The sequence below is a fragment of the Hesperophylax consimilis genome, chromosome 28 (assembly GCF_061612785.1).
Source record: "Hesperophylax consimilis isolate HC1 chromosome 28, BYU_Hcon_1.0, whole genome shotgun sequence".
NCBI lineage: Eukaryota > Metazoa > Arthropoda > Insecta > Trichoptera > Limnephilidae > Hesperophylax > Hesperophylax consimilis.
Genome location: NC_142863.1, coordinates 12,218,676 through 12,233,288, shown reverse-complemented (window position 1 = coordinate 12,233,288; position 14,613 = coordinate 12,218,676). Strand labels below are relative to the sequence as shown.

General features: G+C 36.4%; 1 protein-coding gene across 4 annotated transcripts in view; it reads left to right on the top strand.

The window, feature by feature from the left end:
* Positions 1-14,613, top strand: part of Galphas (G protein alpha s subunit) — a 39,833-nt gene continuing 25,220 nt past the window's right edge. Inside the window, exons 1-3 of one of the 4 annotated variants that reach the window (XM_089648806.1) lie at positions 161-224; positions 1,104-1,196; positions 2,383-3,365. The gene's annotated coding sequence lies outside the window, so the exon portion shown is untranslated. The other 3 variants (XM_089648805.1, XM_089648807.1, XM_089648809.1) reach the window with 3 other exon arrangements.

Below are 14,613 nucleotides of genomic sequence, written 5' to 3'. Positions count from 1 at the left end.
GTTATCTAGAAGGCAGTGCACCACCATTATCGGGCGACATGTTGATTTTTCGCTGTGAGTTTGATCGAAGCCGATTGTGAATTCCTGTCAATCGGCACACGAATCGTTAACCATAATCGTACACCGTCAAGAATGAATGCCACCGTTAAAGTTTGTCCGCCGCCGGTTTAGCGGTTGCTCGAGCCGCCCAATAATCGGGAAAACTCAGTTAATCGGATGCAGGGGTGTGTGTGTAGTTGCTGTCGAGACCGACAGAGCGCAGATATTTGTGTCAAAATAATCTAATGCTATTTATAAATATTATTTGCTAGCTTTCACTCATGCTTGGACTTGAATAGTAATTTTTGTGCTATTATTAAACAAGTTTATAAATATTGCGACTTCCCCAATGCTGGCTCGCTTAAAAGCAGTAAATATTTTTCTCATAAGCGGATGCCATTTTTAGAACCATTCCTTTTGACGTTTTTTCATTTCTTCCGTCTGCACTTTTCACTACTCGTTTCTATTTTAGAAATATCGTAGAACATATTCCTCGGTATAACATGTCTCTACACAGCAGACACGACCAGTTTATCAATCAATCAATTCTGTAGAATAAAATCAATATATTTGATTTTTGGTTGTTGATTCAGTTTATATCCATAATATTATCTCTATCGAAAACAACCTTTCAGATTTATAGATATGTTGAGATACATTTCTGGTGTCCTCTTAAATAAATATGAAAATTACATATTCATAAGCCATATCAGTTATAAAATAAACAATTTGTCTGTGGATTCCAGTTAGTTTGTGGAGGTTTTCGTGATTTTTCTCAAGTTGCAGCAGAGGATTTTAATATCTGTGCATAAATAGACGTCAAGCTATTAAAAAATATTATTTATATTACATTCACATTGGATGTCATTCATAAAAATATCTCAGCAGAGCTACATTACACGAAAACTGTAATTACTGTCGAAAAGGTTGGGTGCGAATCAATCTTTTAAATCTTCAGTTCAAAGAGTTTAGATCAGTGTGAGGTGAATATTGCCGTGATGATAGCCAACCTCCGATAGGAGAGGCCACCGGGAGAATAAAACTTGAACGATAAGCTTTAACAGTGGCATTTTTGGTGGTGGTGTAATTTATCAAGTGAAAATAAATGTTAATAATATCACAGTGGAGTTAGTGAAATATAAAATTACGTGACATCAGTGTTAAAACATGCAAATCTTTTATACTCAATACTATAAGTCAAGTCACAATACAAAAAAGCGAGTCTAGCAACCCAAGGTGGAGTTCTGATACCAACCCTGGTGCATGTCCGTGATTCATTGAACTGGCAGAAGAAGGAAGAAAGTGGACTAATTGCAGCATAAATGATATTCCTAAGGCCTTTGTGTGGTAAAATAATGTACAACTGTGTTAGGAATGTGTAAATCCGTAGATAATGCAAGTGAAGATGCCTGGGTTATACCGATGGCACAAGCAAGAGAACACTATGTATGAATGTGGTTGAAGCAAGGAGTATGCCTAGAAATAGTGCGATAGTTGTTATTCAATAACATTCTGGGTATTATTTGTAGATTATTTTTCTATATTATTTGTTCCTAAAACATAACCAGTCACTCCAACTAGCCTTTAGATGATTCATTATTAAATCAATACAATTTTGGGATTCAGTGGATTTTGTACTTTTACAATGTTTACATTAAATTAATTTTCCTCGGTTCCCCTTTGTAAAAACTAGAAACTTAGTCACTCCAGCTTCTCATTGAATGAATCATTATTAAAGCAACGCAAATTAGAGTTTTATTTAGTCGTTTAGTGGATGTTTACAATAAATATGCATTGTTCCCCATTGCAAAGCTTCCTGCTATGTTTGGGAAACATTGCTTGATCTAACAATCACCTATTTGTGATTTGAACGAACGAAGGAAATTATATGAAATTTAAATATACATTTTTTTAGAGTATATACAGATTTTAAAAAAGGAGTGCAAGGAGAATATATGTCGTGAAAGTGAATGTAGACATGTCACTATCAAGTGAATCAAATAGTGAGTCGAATCATGTCAATTGACCTTCCCCGACTTAATTAAAACACTTTAAAAGTTATAAAACAAACAACAACAATGATTACAAAACAATGGTTTATTGAATTTAAAATTATCTTGCCTAGCACAGAATCTCATCCGCACAGATCCGCCCCTGAATTTTGTTTAAGAACTTGTCGAAGATTATTTGAATGTAGAAAGTATTGCCAGTGTTGAAAACTTATTATTTAGATTTGACCAATATTGATCCTAACCATCTTATGTTTTCTAGTTAGGTACTTTTCTTTTTTAGTTATTGATTATAAAAGATTTGCATTCTAAAGTGATCATTCTTCTGTCTTAGTATCACCTTATCCAGCACTGAAGCTAAATCTAATTTAACACAAGCAAGTAATATAGAGCCGTATTTAATTTGTCCCCGGAGGAATGAAAATACAGTGAAAAGATCCACGATGGAGGACAAAGCATGATGGCTCAAAAAATCTGATTGAGCCCAGAAAAACACAACAATCAAACAAATACTCTAGATTCAGATTAACAGTGCAGCAAATACAGATTATTTTACAAGCAGAATCCGTTGTTTCGTCACATTTCTTTATTTTGAATTGTAGTAAAGAAAATTGTTTTGCAAAGAAAGAGCTTCCATTTTTTAATACCACACTCCGACAAGTATTAATGTTAACAGAATCAAAATATTATTAGTTTTTGACGTCGGCCCGATTGTCAAAATCATCGATTTGGAGTGCATTACACCCTGACCCATCGTATAATCAGAAATATAGACAGAATCCTAATACTTTCTATCAAGAACATCACAGCTTCTTCGGCTAGAAAGTGAAACAATCGGAAACAAAATTCTTACATAAAAGATCTGATTATTTAACAACAGTGTTAGCTGTCTTGAATTTCATGCTCTAAATCTCATACTTAAAATACAGCTGATATCAAAGGTTCTGAGATTCATATTAACTGCAGAAAGCAGTATATCATCGTAACGGGAAGATCTACAGCAATTTACCAACTCTAAGAGTAGTGCAGTTGCTCCACAGATCAGTGTTATCGTGTGCCCGAGTTGCTCCACGGATCAGAAGATCAGCTAGCTCAGTGCTATTGTGTGATTGTGCGCCCGTGTGACCAGTGAGTGTGGGCTGAGCGACTGAGGGCAGTGAGAGGAGAGGGTGGCGGCGGGGCGCGGGTAGGTTCGGGGGCCGGCAGGGTGGCACGCTCGGCCGCGGGGGCCGGGGGGGCGCAGCCCTCGGAGTCGCCGCCGGCCGTGGCGGCCGCGCGCGACCCAGCGCCCGACAACTCTCCCACGCCTGCATCCTGGTCAGTATACCCACCTACCTACATTCTATTTTTGCATTATATCCACAGACCTTAGAGACAGATCAGAGGCAGAGGGCAGAGAGAGGACAAGGATTGCCTCCTGGTAATTATACAAACTTACTCATTTGATATCTGAAGACCTTATAGTGTCCTATCGGCTTTGAGGTCGAGGGAGAGAAGAGGGCCTGCGTCCTGGTCAGTATACTTACTCATTTACTTTCTGCAGATCTCGGAGATAGATCAGTGTTCCATTGGCTGTGAGACCGAGGAACGAGAGGACCCTTAAACTTTGCGTTCGTTTTAAGCAACCCCCACGAAATGATTTTTTTTTTCAAAAATGCTAAAACTTCAGAAATGCTACAATTTCAGTAGAGTTTCTTTTTGCAAACCCCCCCACCCCATTATTTGCTTTTAAAATTAAACCTGCATTTTACATAATATGTTAATGCATATTTTGACATTGATTGTCACAACAGTACGAATTTAAAAAAAAATGCATAACCTCCATATCCCAGTTGGTGTGTGGCATACTAGTTGCACGGGTGCAGGCTCACCTTACACATATCAGGTGATATTACTGAGTCAACTCATAAAACAGTGCATAAAGGGGGAACTCTATGGCGAGCATTGGAAATAAATAAATAATTAAATGAAACAGGACTACATTTTGTATCACGTCTCATGTTCACACACCGGTGCATCATTACCCCCACCATTTGACTTTGTTACACGTTTCTTCTCACTCTATTTTCTTTATTATCATTTTTATCTTAATGCTGCACATAAGTCTCAACTGTACGGGACCAGTGGATTAAGGCATTCATAATCAAGGGTATATTGTGCGGCTGAAGGGAAGGAGATGATATAGGCTGGAGAGTGCCTGGCTATTCAGACCTGGTCACTCAACACAGCTATTAACTGAGAGAATCTTGGGTACTTAAATAAAAAGTTCCTTTTTACTCCCTCTTTAGATTTTTGATCCAACTTTTATCAGCTGTCAAGGATAGTAACAAAAGCTAAAATGGGCCGAGAATGTTAGCATTTAGCAGTTCGTTCAATTGTCAATAAATTGATTAAATTAGGTGCCACAGTCAATTCGGTTTTTACAATCTCTTTTACACCCTTTTGGTAACGCGGTCAACAAAGCACAGTCGTAATATTAGAATAAACAATATTATTGTTTATTTTAATATCCATTCTTATTAGAATCTTAGATTTTCCCCACATCTGGCCATAAACTACCCAATAATATTGTGGAATAAAACATAATGTGTTGTATTGGAACCAATCTCCCGTATTTTTTATATGTTCTTTTATTACAATTTTTTTTTGTTGTAATGTATTCTATGAAACATATTCTTGTGTAAAAACAATTATAAGCGTGTTATAGAGTGTCTAATTTCTTTGTTCAGGAAACGACACACCCCTGCATACAATAAGCATTACAAACGGTTTAAAAATGTACTCCATAAACAATCGTTAAATTATTTTACAACTCTTCCCAAGGAAGAACGAGATCGGGAACGGATTACTCATGGCGTTATTAAAAGATCTACAGATGGCAGATGGAAATTCTTTTGATCAAATAATGATTGCTGCATTACTTGTACCGGTGCACTGAACAAATTAAACGATGGGAGAGTGTTGTGGGCGCGTCCGTTTACCTAAAGTAAGCTCGATTCTTCCTTATTTCGAGTGAAATTGTTCGAGTTTTTAAAATTCTTTCTCGAAAAGATAATCAATTTTGCTCGCCAGTCTGAGGCCTAGGAGTAGAAAAGTCTTACAAATTGATATGGATGATACTTCGATAAATGATTAGGTAAACCGAAGTGTGTTATGGGCACTTGTGACCAAAGTAAGCTCAATTTTTTCTTACTTCTGCTGACATGAATTTTTTCTTTCTCAAGTATCAGAATTCTTTCTTGAACACATCATCAATTTCGTCTGTCTGAGAACTACGAGTTTAATTGTATAAATCGTGTGTCGATCACACTTCTTGGGAATGTCTTCTTTTTTTTTTAATTCTCAAGAGTCCCAACTGCCTTAAGCCAGGGGGACTATGGCATACCTGATTGGGATATGTTGCACTTTGAAATACAGTAATCCACCGCTTGATTATCCGACAACTTCTATAATCCACCGTGGTTTTGACGTTACTCGTATGTCAAATTCAGTAGTCAAGACGATCTCTGCACAGAATTAAAATGATTGTTTGCTAAAATAAACAGGGTGTCCAGAGGTAAGCGTACTAACTTCGGGAGGTGATTCTTCACGATCGTAAAAGTAAAAAAAAGAAGTTTTATTTTTTTACTATAATACATCTATTTTAAAATGTTTTTTAAAACAAAGAACTTTCCTTCCCAGGAACTGTAGTCGACAACTTTATCAACCTTGCCAAATGTCGATCTGGTAGAACCGACATTTATTTTGTATATTAACTACTGTAATGTCATAGAAATCCGTATATGTCCGCGTGTGTGTGCGTGATTGCCACCAAAATTTGGTAGAATGCATTGTCATCGATGAAGAAACTATCTTCCGAGTTTCAGCTCGATCGGATGTCGGAAAGTGGGTTAATTTTCACTTCCAAGATTAGCATTCATTACCGAAAACAAAAATGAAATTCAAATAGATGTATTTAAAAAGGTAAGTAGCTTTTTTAGAAAATCCGTTGTGTTATTCCTTTTTGTAATTCTGATAATATTGGTCATATTATTTGTGCCATGATTTCCTCGAGCGTCTCCGACTTCAGTTTACCGTCAATGATCTGACAGGATGTTTGCCGTGGATGACAAAGCGCCTCACGTTTCCAGTTTGCAAACCTTACAAAGTGCATAATATTATTTCACAGAAATAGACCGACACGTTGCACATCTAATTATGAAGGATTCTATTATTATTGGTTACAATGTCGAAAGGTTTTGTTGACTCTTCTCTTAGCGGCCCAGTCCAGTCCAGTGTGATGATAAATAATATCTACTGAGATATAATACGTATATCTCAGTTGATATTATCTTAGTCTTTAACCCCTAGAGCCTCTATATTTTGCAATGTATCTTTTAAGCGTTCTGCCAAAATGCAAATTACTCTCGATATATTTTCGCATTACATTCGATTCCAGACAAATTCGCTGTTTTTGAACGTATTTCAAAATTAAATACTGTTTTTAAAACAGATAGAAGACTCATTTTATTATGCAATTATTATATATATATTTTTAAAGCGTTAGACGGTTTACACGTAGTTCCCGTGAGCACTTAGGTCATAGGCCCATTGTACTATCTCCCATTTTACCTCAATCCTTTAACAACAACCCAGTCCCTTTAATAAAGTTCACCAGGGTTGTCATTGGGTATGTTGCTATGTCTTCTGGTTCTACTGTATGTCTCCCCAGGTATCTGAGCCTAGTTCCCACCAGGGCAGGACATTGGCACCATAGTTGAATTGGAGTCTCTTCATCCTCTTCACATTTCCTACTGCATGCGTCTCCTGAGATGGCAGTGTCCCGTTAGTAGTCCTACCAGTTCCCTCAGCGAGTTTCTGTCCATATCGAGTAGTTTCTTGGTTCGTATAGGGTCTGGTCCTTTTATGAGTACTTTGGATTGTCTCATTCCAGGTGCCCTCTCCCATTCTTTGCAGTGCTGGGATTTGACCCACCTATCAATATGTAATTATCAAACATTGTCAATGTTTTTGGAGTTGCTTACCGAGAATGTATTTACCACTTTACAATGAATCTAAAAAACATATTTAATTAGACAAAGGTATTATAAAAGTTCACATTTTTTTCGTTTTAATCTAAAAATAACTATTAAGGATTTTGCAAACCAAACAAGACAAATATGTTTCAAATGCTAAATGTTGTTTCATAGAATTATTTGAAATTTTTCGGTAGCATCTATGGTAAACTCTTAAATCGAAATACAAAGCGTGGTGTTCTCTCATTATAACTCTGTTTAAATCACAAGTCTCACCGTAATAGAAAATGAGATAGCATGTCTTTTATGAGTATGTGTCAGGCTGGGAGAAATATCTCACAAAAAGACTACGGGTGTTTGATTTCTGAGAGAAATATCTCCCAAAATTGGTCTAGAAACATTCAAAGGATGCAAGACTGATTTAGGTGTGATGGGGAAGATTAGGAAAGGGAGTTTAAGCATGTCCGGTTTGAACATGAAATTGTAAGGCTCTTTTTTAATTTTAATTTATTCATTTATAATCTTTTTCACAATTGATTAATTCAAAATGGAGTTTCAAAGTGTAAGAGAATTTCATTATCGCCCTGGTGAAGGACCGCCATTGAAAATAGGAATGTTGCTTGAAATAGCTTTAGCCGTGTTTGGTGACCAGATCTGAATAGCCAGGTACTTCCCCACCTTCCTCTCCCTCAACTCATTCCCCTTCACACTAGAGATGAATAGGTTCTGCATTTTGTCAGAGGCCTCTGAGGTGTGCTTCCTTTTAAAAGAACTCGAATTCTAGGAGTGGGTCCGGTTTCTGAGTTCTTGGGTACGAACTGTATGACGTACGGTTCTGGTCCCGAACTCAGTCCCTGACTCTGTTCATGTTCTCAGTGAGTGGTGAGTCACCACTCACTGAGAACTCTCATGAGTGAGGCGAATGCGAGGGTACGTGGGTGCCAGGAAGCCACGCTGCCGAGCGTTGGGTACATACAAAGAGGAATTCAAGTCTAAGTCCGAGTTCTCTTGGAGTAGTTGATTTGAAAAAGGAGTACGAGTGGGATCCGCTTCCCGCAAAGGACTCGGCTTCAAGAACTCATTCCTGGTAAACCTACAAACCTCTACTTCACACTACCTTCAGCCTCACAGCATATCCCAATTGTGAATGTCGTAATCTCACTGGCTGCAGACGGTTTAAAGCAGTTGAGACTTTAGTGTGCAAGAGTCCCAACTCCTCGCTAATAACCAGAGCCAATGAGACTATGGCATCCCCGATTGATGGACGGGAAGAACCTGGCTATTCGGCTAAAGTCATTTCAAGCTATGTTTGGATCTAAATTGTTCTCTTTTACCAGGGTGATACTGAGAGTATCTTCCACTGATGGATTGCTACCCGGCATTTGGTGAAATTATATAATTTGTCATATTATAAGTTTGGAATAATGCAGCGGCAGGTAGTACTAATTCTACTCCTTAGACAAACTTTTTACAGATTGAATCAACACAAAATCTTTCTGCATATATAATTATGTATTTATTATTGAAATGGCAGCGTGCTGTGCAAACGACCCGACAATTGGCTGTGTGAATTATTCCATATGAATGGAGACACACTTCTCTGTCTGTACGGGCGAACGTTCCACATTACAATGTACCGGAACCCCAAAAATTGCAGTACCTATAATAGAAGATAATCAACTAGTAGTTCTGTGAATAGTAGATAACGTGTCCAAAAAATATGATTCTAATTTTCTCTTATTTAATAAATCAAAACCAAAATTTTCTCTGAGATCCTAAAATTTGTAATTAAGTACTTAAATTCCTACCTAATTAATTATAAACCTTATATTTTATGTAATATTTATTTATTTTAAATAAGGAATTATACAATTTATCATGTGATAAGACAGTACATATTATAAACAATACAATTTCGCATTTGAAAAAGGAATTTTTATGGAGCCATTAAAATGTCCAAGATCGGAAACGGAACGTACAAACAAATTTACAGACAAGCGAAATGCAAACGGTTAAGAGTTAAAATAGGAATTCGCTATGCTCAGACACATAAAACTAACCATTGTGCCGTTTCTCCTCGCTTCATTCACATTCGTGCTTTGTCTCATTTTTTTTTCCTCGTTTTCTCTAGAGCCAGCCGCACCATTTTGTTCATGAACTCACCTATGGGGTGAGACACATACTTCCTAAATGCAATTGATCAAAAGATCGATATGTTTTTCATGTCCTATAAGGCACTTGCGAAGTTTTTGGCAACTGCAAATACATTATTCAAACTTTAAATGGTACAATTATAACAATTTAGACCCCCATATCTTTATAAAAAGTTGTCCCGGTAGGAAAAGAGATCCTGAGTTCGATTCCCAGTTGAGAATTTAACCTTTTTATTTTTCTGTGTCTTGTTCTGTTTCATGTTTCATTTAAATTTACTAGTATTATCTTCTTCTGCAATGATGTTTTATTTTTTGTTTGGGAAAAGGAATTTTGCTGGCGATAGTGCCACTGGTCACACTTTTCATATCATGAAACATACGTATTGTGTACCCGTCTCATTAGCATACTGTCCACATTTGAGTAAAATCTTAAATCTGAAATTGCCCAACATTTGCCACGCGTCACTGCCAAAGAATTACAACAAAAATTATGAATAACTTTTCACAGGCTGATATTCCCAGGTTACGAATAATATTTTTTAAACTCCTACTATCGACATTATAAGCGGAAACGGTTACTTGTGCAATGATTAATTACTTAGCTAGGATACGAATTGAACCCACGACGCCTGGAAATCATACGCTTTTATCATCGCAGTCACTAACCGATATCTCTATTCAGTATGTTTGTTTGAATTGAGTGCAAGATTTTCTAGTATATTTTACAAGAATCTTCAAGCTATTTATATTTGAATTTCGTTTGCTTATATTATTAGCTTTAAAATATAATCTGTATTTATTTATAATATTATTATGAATGTCTCTGGATGTTGTATTAGAACATTATTTTATGTTTAGCGAATTGACCAAGTCTTGACTATTATGAAGCAGAAAAATCTCGTAAAAGATGAGCTCTTGAAAGTTGCTTGGATTGGTATTGGTCCATAATGCTTCCTGGCAACATGGATAAGTCTGGTAAATAACCGGGAATATAATGAATTTTTATGAAATCCCTAGACTAAACGATGTTTTCTCCTGCAATGAAATTTCAAATTATTTACAAATTTATTTTATTTACTTCGCACAGGAGTTAATCAGGAAAATAATTTCCTTAAGGCCTATGTCATTGTTGGGTATGCTGTTTGTTGAGGAGATAAAGGAGTGAACATGGTTCTTTAAGATACCCATGTTGTGGGAGGGAGGAAACATAGAGGCCGGCAAATCGTTCTACAGCCGAGCTGTTGAACTCGGGAACAATTCGTAAAAACGATCTGTTCTCATGTGACCAATGTCAACCGTGTACAAATATTGGGCACGCGTTTTGGCGTGTTTCCCGACTATGCGATTATTGACACTAGTTCCTCAGAACGTCTTCCATTGAAATATCGGTAGAACAAGGACAGCATTCCGCCTGCATGCTCTAAAGATTTTAATCCTTTTAAGATTGGAGAATCTATCAAATAAACCGCCTGTTTTTGCACAGGTTCTTTCAAGCATTTCAGGGCTCCAGACCAGAGGTGGCTGCCAAATTCAACAGTTGGGTGCACTTGCGATTTATACGGGGTCAGCAGTTGTTAGAGCACGCTTAGAACAGAACATTTCCAAATATCGGATAGTACCGAAGATATAAGCCGACAAAATGTTGTTGTTTGTGGCAGGCCGATAAACGTGTGATGTCACAGTACAAACAATGACTGTCACAGCAGTCAATTGTACTGAATCGTGACTTGTTCACTTTGATAGCTCAAAACTAAAGTCATTTTGGAAATATTTTAAAACAAATTAACAATTAATGTCTTTATTAACTCTTTAAATATACAGATCATCAAAATCAAAATTAAACTAGAAGACAACCTCGTTTTGAATTTCCTTAATAAAACATTGAAATTCCCGACATTGGGGAATTTATATTAGGTGGGGGAATATTCCTGGGTGTGCATTACTATTGGGACTTCTAGATTGTATATCAGAAGCCAGAATGTGGTCCCCATATTTTGCATACAAGATCTCTTTCGTACACCAGCACTTTGTGTAAAAACCTGCTATTCATTCGTTACTGATGAAATTTAAGACTTAAATTATTTTATTCCGAGACATGTGACAGAATTTCAGTTTTGCGAACACCATTCATATGTAAATGGTTGTATTTGCATTGTTTGAGATCACATTTTGTGCTGAAAATCTTTCTAAACTAGCAACTGATATGCATTATGCATATTTATACAATGGGATGCTGCAATTTTTTTATTATTTGCAAGTAGAGATACAAATGACGAATATGACTGAATGCAGTACAGTTGTCGCTGGTAAAAAGGTTATTCAAAGGAGCGAAGCTTGCAGTCCCCGATAAAGGGCCGATACCAACCCTGATCCATTGCAGTGAGGCTATATATATCATGGTTGTCTGAAGAAGGTTTTATTTTTATTTTTTTATTAACAATATAATTTTTTTACAGGTTTTTTTTTCGATGTCTGTCTCACTAGGATAAACCTGTGTCGAGACAGACGTATTGAGTACATAAATTAATGTTTTCATATTATTTGATACGTATAATATTTCATAACATAAATGACGATGTGAAAATGATAAAAACTAATAATAAATGATGAATTGGTTAATCAGCATCTAGTACATACTTATGAGGGGATTTTTATAAAATTTTTGATCTTGGATCTATCTTGGTTGATGATCCAAGACTTGATGTCTGTTTTATATTTCGAAAAAAATTCGTTCAGTCTAATGGCTAGTGGGAGAGCATTATATAGCCTTGTTGCAAAATATCTAAAATTTCTCTGGTCAAAAGTTGTTTTAGCGAAAGGGATTTGTAAGAAATTATGTCCTTTGGTTCTAGTATCACGAGCAGTTTGGATATTGTCAAAAGTAGTTTTGTGTTTGAAGAGGTATGCTAGTATGTTTTTGGCATAAAGTTGCCTAATGTCCATAAAACAGATTTTCCTAAAGATTTCATCCAATCTGCTTGTGATTGGTAGTTTGAGGATAATCTTTATTATAAGTTTCTGAGCTTTAGATATTGGATCAATGGCGGCAGCGTTTGCTCCTCCCCATGCTATGATACCATACTCTATTAAAGATTGACAAAGTGCATAGTAGATTGTTTTGAACTGGCTTAGGTTGAGAAAGTTGCGAGTTTGTCTAAAAAACTAAATGAATTTTCTAAGTTTGTTTGCTGTAGTGGTTATATGTTGTTTCCACTTCAAATTGCTGTCAAAAATAATACCTAAGTATTTAATTTTAGGAACCTGTTCTAAATAAGGGCAATCACATGTTATCGTATTTGTCAGGTTGGTTGAAAGTAGACTGAATGCTGTTAAAATGAGATCCTTGAGGCGTACGTGTGATAATATAACCGGATAACTCAACGCAATGACAATTGAACACCTTTAAGCAGCGATGCAGTCATGAAAAGTGATGAAACAAAAAATAGGTTACGTAGGTTAGGTTAATAGCTTGGTTTTTTTTTCATCGCTTTTAACCTGTTGAAGGCCGGAGCATAAAACAGAAAAATATTAGTGGAACCTAAAGTTTTATTAGCCCAAACGATGCTGATTTTGTTTCTCATACATTTTCGTAGCATTAAGGTCTAATATTAGAATGCTTGTATGTTCTCCAGAGACCCATCGGCGTTGTACAGGTTAAAGACTTTATATAACTTCGACCGGTCGGTGGCTGTGTTGACATCGCATTTGGGTCCCACCCGAGCGAAGTGTGTTCAATTCCTCAGATGGCTAAGTTCTCCATCACAAAATAAGCAACATTTTCCGCTTACTGTGGTGGTAGTAGGAGATTTTAAAATATTGTCAGGTTATTCGTAACCCGGGAATGTTTCTTTCTTTTTAAAAATAAAAAATAAATTCTTTAACCCCTAGTGTGCGTCTGACTTCATTTGCAGTCCAGTGAAATTGTGACTACCTCGAGGTGCACTGCAGTGTGCAGAGTGTAGAGCTAGGTTTTACAAGTTTTTAATGCATTTATTTATTGTCCAAGTAAATATCAAAGTGAAGCGTTTTTATTATTTGTCTTTCTCGAGCGTCTCCTTCTTCATCCATTATTCACTTCTGTTTACCACAATGTTACTGTTAAAAAACTACATTACATCGACTTTAATTCGACTCCGTATCTCATTCCGGTGCAGAAATATTGCGTTAAGTGTTCCTCGGACGTCTTCGACTTCTTCTACTGTTCAAACTACTTTCTAAACACTCCTGGCACATATGAGTATATTATAAATAAATGTGGAGATCTGGAAAAAATGCAACGCTCATATAAGCCTAACGAGCAAGATTAACAAAAGAGATGCTTTGGAGAAGCAGTCGATTTAAAATTTAATTTATAATTAGTGGGAATTAATTTTTATAATATAAACATAAATAATTAATTAATTTTTTAATATACTATATAATGGACAAAAGAGACATCTCTGGTCAATTTTGGATGGATTTTGCTCTGCAGGTGTGATAACTGATTACCGACACCTTTTTGCATTGATCAGTTGGATTCATCCAGTTTGTATCATTTGTCAAAAGAGGTCTATTGAAGACTAAACTGTTTGAAATATTTTTTTGACAGTAAAATGTCACAAATCATGGCTGTGCGTATTATTGCAATGTGCTGATTCTTCATTAATAATTCTACTCTCTTGAGGGCTGGTGACATTATAATCTCTTAGTGCGAACTCAAATATATTTTGTGCTGAAGATCAAGGTGCAAAACTTATTGCAAGTGGGATTCTCTGGTGAGTCTTTTCTGTTCATATGTATTTTGGTGGCTGGCTTAAGTTATTTTCTCCCTGCAGAGTGAATTCATTGATCAATCAATTTTTTTTCATAGGGATTTAGAATATTCCCTGATGGTCTGTGCTATTTACACGCCAGATTATCAACCATGCTTTTTGTTTTGGTTATGTAGAGTGGGGTGAACGGAGAAAGGAGTCTAGGAGAATATACAACGCGAAAGTGAATGATAAAAGAAGTCGGAGACGCATGAGGAAGACGTGGCACTACCAAATGAATCAAGTACAAAAAGTATGTATGAGACGATGCATGAAGTAAGGAGTGTTTGCCAAGACCTTAGGTGGCGGTCTATCCTCTCTTCTGCCTACCCCTACGGAAACATATAGTTTAGAAGTACAATTTTGAAGATTTTTGTTAACATACATCATCAGATATCGGAAGGTTTATGGAACCAAAGTTTACTCCAGATACTAATTTTGAAAATCACGCATTCAGGATATCGGCCTAAAGCAGAAATTCTCAACCTTTTCTGGACCCACCGCCCCCTTTACAAGAAATAAATTTTCAAAGCCCCCTCTCCCATAATAGATATATTTGTAGCAAAAATAAAGATTCATGAGATGGTTGAGGCTCGTGTAGTTTTAA